We start from the raw sequence: 6,359 nt of genomic DNA, 5'->3' as shown, positions 1-6,359 counted from the left end.
GATGGACTCAAGCGTGGCAACAGTGGTGAGGTTGGCTTAGGATCGGGCAGTGTTTCGTTCTGCTGTGCATAAGGTCACTGAGTTGGAACCTACTTGATGGCACCTGACAACAACAATCAGAACAATTGGAGTCCTGGTGTGGTGCTGTGGGTTAATGCACTGTACTGCAAGGTTGGCTTGAACTGAAAGTTAAAGGTTCAAACTCACCAGCTGCTTCGTGTAAACCCTATGCAGGGTCGCTATGAGTCAAAACGGACTTGAAAACACTTAACAACGGTAACAACAACATCAGAATAGCTAACTGGATGGAGCCCTGATCGTGTATTGGGTTACAAGTTGGGCTGCTAACTGCAAACTCAGCAGTTCGAATGCACCAGCAGCTCTGATGGAGAAAGATGAGGCTTTCTGCTCCCTTATAGATTTACAGTCTTGGAAATAGGGTCACTAAGAGTTGGAACTAGAGACAGCACACAACGCAACAACAACAGTCAGTGCAGCTATTTGTATCTACCCATTTGGAGCAAAATTGACTGAAGAAAATCAGAGACACAAGGAAAGATCAGAAGAACTAGAAGGTGTCCAGCTACCACAGCTGAAATGTGAAGGGCATCACTTTAAAAGCCCAGACAGAATGGGTGAAAACTGGAACAAAATTCAAAATCACAAAAAAAGATCAGGTTTACCGGTCAGATAAGACTGGTTGAACCCCTGAGACCATGACCATTGGTCACCCTTCAGGTCTGGAAATGAACTCACCCCTGGGGCTCAGTTTTTAACCAAACAATTGTTGTTGTTACTGTTAAGTGCCATCGAGTTGGTTCCAACTCATAGCAACCCTGCTTAGGGTTTCCGAGGATCGTCTAGTGAGCTTAAACCTTGCAGTTCATACTGACCTTGCAGTCCAGCACATTAACCCACAGTGCCACACCAGGACTCCAAGCAATAGACATGTTAGTAAGATGAACAATAATACTAAAAAGGTATATACTCCTGATAAGGAGTTCTAGTAGCGTAGTGGTTACGAGTCGGGCTGCTGACCTCAAGGTCAGCTAGTTTGAAACTACCAATGCTTCTGTGGGAGAAAGATGAGGCTTTCTGCTCCCGTAAAGATTTATAGCCTTGGAACCCTATACAGGGTCTCTATGAGTCAGAACCAACTCCATGGCACACCACATATACTCCTGATGTGGCACTATAGGACCAACACTGGACTGCTTTCCAAAAGTTTGGTGGTTCAAATGCACCAGTTGCTCCCTGGAAACCCTATACAGGGTCACTATGAGTCAGACCTAACTCAACGACTCATAACAGGATACACTCCTTAGAACAATCAAGCATTCGAGATCCTAAGAGCAACATTTACCCAAAGACAAAGTTCAGAAGGAGTGGGTAGGAAAGAAGGAGGAATGAAAGCAGTCAACACAGAGAGGAATATTGCATTGTGAGGATTGCAATTAATGACATGAAACAAAACATGTATGAATTGTGGAATGGAAAATGGTTTGTTTTGTAAACCACCCAATTCACAATAAAACGTTTCCAATTTTAAAAAAACGTATCAATTTAAAAAATACAGTGAGTCTTATTCTTATTGAAATGTTGTGAGCACTTTCTCTAAGTTCAAGGACAAAGAAAGACGTTCATCCTCCCCACTTAATATTTAACATTGTCCATACCAGGACAGTGAGGCAAGAAACAGAACAAAGAAAAGGCATAAGGACTAGAAAAGAAGAAATAAAATAGTCATTATTTGCAAATGATACTGCTGTTTACACAAAACATCCAAACAAATATTCAGATTTATTACAGTGAATAAGTCTTTAGGAAAGTTGTTGGATATAAGACCATATATAAAAATCCACTGCATTTTTGTATTAATGAAATAACTGGAACAAAAAGCAGTAAAAGATACCATTTACAGAACCACAAAAATCTAGAGTCTGTGGTAAGCACAATATAATTGTTGTTAAGTGCCATTGAGTTGGTTCTGACTCCCCTGTATAGGGTTTCCTAGGAGCAGCTGGTGAGCTTGAACCACCGACCTTGCAGTTCAAATCGACTTTGCAATCCAGCACATTCAACCATACCAGGACTCCTATAAGAACAATAATGGTGGTGGTGGTGTGCTGAGGAGTCGGTTCCAACTCATAGTAACCCTGCATAGGGTTTCCAGGGCTGTAAATCTTTACAGGAGCAGAAAACCTCATCATTCTCCCACAGAACAACTGGTAGGTTTGAACTGCCGAGCTTGAGATTAGCAGAGTGATTTGTTCAGACATGAATCCTCCAGAAACTGCGTATGTATTGGTTTATATGGCAAAGAGAAGTTAAAGGTACAGGCAGACCTGAGATATTGTGGGTTTAGTTCCAAGAACTACAATAAAGTGAGTATCATAATGAACGGAGACACACAAATGTTTTGATGTCCTAGTGCATATAAAAGTTACACTTATACTGTTGCCCATTGGTGCCGTGGGTTAAGAATTGGGCTGCTAACTGAAAGGTCAGCAGTTTGAACCCACCAGCTGCTCTGTGGCAGAAAGATGTTGCAATCGCTTCTATAAAGATTTACAGGCTCAGAAACCTTCTAGGACAGGTCTACTCTGTCCTGGGGGGTGACTAGCAGCTGGAGTCGACGTGACAGCTGCAGATTTGGGTGTCTGGGTCATCAGTGAAGTGTGCAGTCATGTTATTGTGTCTCATAGCAACCCTGTATAGCATTTGCAGCTGGTGGATTTGAACTGCCAATTTTGTGGTTTGTTGTCCAGTGCTGATCCTACAGCACTTCACCAGGAGCCCATAATAGCATTATAAACAAAGTTTGACATCTTGTGAGAATGACCACAATAGGACACAGAGATGTTGAGGAAATTGCACTGATAGACTTGCATGACGCAGGGGTGCTTTAAACTTTGTACGGAAACGCAGTACCCAGGAAGCACAATGTAAGGAGGTGTGCCAGTCTCAGTGGAACACAGGTTGCTATTCAGCTGCCCTTAGAGTAGGGAGATTAGCCCACAGTATGCATGTTTGCCCAAAGTAAAGGGGCCAAAAGAGAGCCCGAAAAATGACCGCTCAAGAACTCAGCCCAGTGTCGCTAGCCTTGAAGACAGGAGGGGGTCATGAATCTAGGACTACCTCTGCTTTGGGAAACTGGAAATGGCAAGAAAAGGAATTCTCTGGAGTGTCCACAGATTACACAGCCTTACTGACACCTTCTTAGCTCAGTTGGACTCACTTCAGACCCCTGACTTCCTGAGCTGTCTGATAAGAAATGTGTGTTGTTTCAAACTCCTATGTGTGCAGTGATTTCGTAAAGCACCATTCAGAAACTCAGATGGAACCTAAGAATAAATATCTTCTCTCAGGTGCAAGGCTTTTCTGAAGAAAGTTATAAAAATTTATTGGAGGGCATTCAAGAAGATCTAAATAAACTCATTGGAAGACTTGGTCTCAAAGATGTGCATTTCCCCTAAATTGAGCTATGGATTCACTGTAACACCAATAAGAAATCTTGACAGGTGTGGTTTGGTGGAACTTGGCAAGCTGATTCTAAAATTTATATGGAAATACAAAGGCCCAATAAGAGCAGATAAACTTCTGAAGACGTCGAAATGGAGTGTAATGCTCAAACAATGAGTGGACACATGTTCTAGTGGAGAGTCCTGAAGCAGACGTGCACATATATGGTCATTACCATTGCATAGTAGTGGACGAAGCATGTTGTTGTTAGTGCTGTGGACTCAGTTCTCATAGCTACCCTGCATGGGATTTCTGAGAAGCAGCTGATGGGTTTGAACTACTGACTTTGTGGTCCAACCTGACCTTGTGGTCCAGTGCTTCTTCCTACAGCAATACATCAGGACTCCAGGTGAAGCATGTTGTTGTTGTTGTGACGTGCTGCCGAGTTGGTTCCGACCCATGAAACCCTGTATAGGGTTTCCAAGGAGCAGCTGGTGAGCTTGAACTGCCGATCTTGCAGTTCAAATGGCTTTGCAGTCTGGCACATTAACCCACAGTGCCACACCAGGAGTCCAGGTGAAGCATAGATGTCCCTTAAATAGTGCTGGAAACTGAGTAACCATAGGCAATGAGAGATTCTGGACCCTACTACAAAGTATGCAAAATATCAGCCTGACAAAGACTCATATGCAAAAAGGCAAATTGCACAATGTTTAAAAAGACATGATACATATCTTAATGATCTTGGGTAGGGATGGGCATCTTAAAGAAGGCACACTCACAAAATGCAAGCCACAAAAAAGGGTAAACTCTACTACATTAAAGTCAAGGGCTTTTGTTCATCAAAGTCAAGGGCTTGTTCATACAGAGGGTGAGAAGACAGTTTACAAACCGGTAGTTCTAGAGGAGAGTCTGACGCTGCAAGAAATGTAAGGCAATATGTTCCCAATCCAAGGAACAAAGCCAGACACATTGGTCCCACCTGAGTACAAATGGGACATGTTTCCCGTGGGAAGGAGAAGATAAGAGGATATGGCTGAACACCAGCAGTACCTAGCACTCCCAGTAAAGCTGAACTGGCCACACCCTTGTTGTTGTTAAGTGCTGTTGAGTCGATTCCAACTCATAGTGAACCTGTCCAGGGTTTCCGAGGAGCAGCTGGTGAGTTTGAATCACTGACTTTGTGATTTGCAGTCCTGTGGTGATCCTACACTCTGTGACCCAGTCATCTGAGAACTAGGATATCCCTGAAGGAAACTCAAAACAAGTGCATTAGAAAATATGTGCCAATATGTTTATAGCAGCATTGTTTACAATAACTTTAAAAGGACACGAATCCATATATTCACCAAGAATGGGATAGGTAACTGTGTTGTGTCTATTCAAGAGTAGAGGTCTGCACGGTAGTGAACATGCAATGATATATGGGAGCATTTTAGAAATATAATGCTGAAGGAATAAAGCAGGTAACAGAAGAATGCATGCAATGTGAGTCCAACTACACAAAGTTCCTAAAGTGAATCAGTGTGTTTATTAAGGAGATACATACAAGTTGTTAAAAAAAAAAAAAAGGCAATGAAGATAAGTGAATAATTGAACACCAAATTCAGGACACTGGGTTCTGTCCTGGGGGGATGAAGAAGGATGATGTTTGCAAGGAACAAACGGAGCAGTTGGGGAATTAGGTTATGCTTCATTTCTTCTCCTGGGCAACAGGACTTAATTCTATGACTCTATCCAAAAATTGAGATGTTCCATTCAGGTCCAGGTGATGAGAATTGTCAAGAACACAAGAATATGACTTTTAAAAGACAAAAAGAAAAAGAAAGGAAGATCCTTTGGCATTGACTCAACAAACCAATAAAAAATTCTTCCTTCTTTGCACAATTAGAATTTAGTTTGCCATTCCAAAGCGGCTGATGAATTACTGTATAGTGCTGGGAGCCACCCAGGCCAACTCCTCTGGAAATGGGTGAAGTGGAGCCTGTGAGCAGGACAGTTTTCAGTACCAAGGACAGCGACTTGCAGCTGTCCTGTGGAGACACGCCTTCTTAGCATCTGAAAGAGTAGAAAGGCAGAAATCCTGGTCCAAGCCCCTGGCCAGCTGTTGGCAGAGCATGAGATGGGACCCAGTTTTTTTATCCTTAATCTAGTGCTCATTCAACTGCTCCTGGCTTAGGATAAACAGTCTGGAACTCTTCCATGTGTCCAGGGACAAGTGAGACCTCTAAGTGTATCATGAAAAGCTTGGAGCAGTCTCTCTAGCACTTAGATCCCAGCTTTTCCCCTCACCAGCTGAGTGATCCTGAGAGTCATCATCCCTCTCCCAGCCTCAGGGTTAATGGTACCACCACCCCACAGATAGGCTGTGCAAACTCAATGATACTAACTGTCTCACACACAACACAGCATTGGTACACTGGTCCACAATTGAAAACAAGAAAATCCCCTCAGCTCTTCTCCCAGGAGACTTCAAATTGCAAATGAATTGATTGGATGGAACATCTAAAAGATGCTGAAATAATACTACATTTTAGAGTTTGCTTTGAAAATAAACCCCATAAAATTTTGACATATCTTGAAAGAGATAAAGGGTTCCACTGTGTGTCTTAGTTCTGCCCATTCCTGCTCATTTGAACCTCCGAACACATCAGTGGTCACTGTTGTTGTTGTTGCTAAGTGCCATTGAGTTTTCTGTCTCATAACAACCCTGTCTAAAGTTTCCAAGGAGCAGCTGGTGGGTTTGAACCACAGACCTTGCAGTTAATATCCTAGTGCTTATTGTATAGTGCCACATCAGTACCCCGAACAATATATATGTTGTCGTGTTGTTGTTAAGTGCCGTCTAGTCAGTTCCAACTCATAGCAAGCCTGTATAGGGTTTCTGAGGAGCAGCT

This window comes from Chrysochloris asiatica, unplaced genomic scaffold (genome assembly GCF_000296735.1).
Source record: "Chrysochloris asiatica unplaced genomic scaffold, ChrAsi1.0 scaffold00001, whole genome shotgun sequence".
Taxonomy (NCBI): domain Eukaryota; kingdom Metazoa; phylum Chordata; class Mammalia; order Afrosoricida; family Chrysochloridae; genus Chrysochloris; species Chrysochloris asiatica.
The sequence above is the reverse complement of the archived record's forward strand: the minus strand, read 5'-3'. Positions refer to the sequence as shown.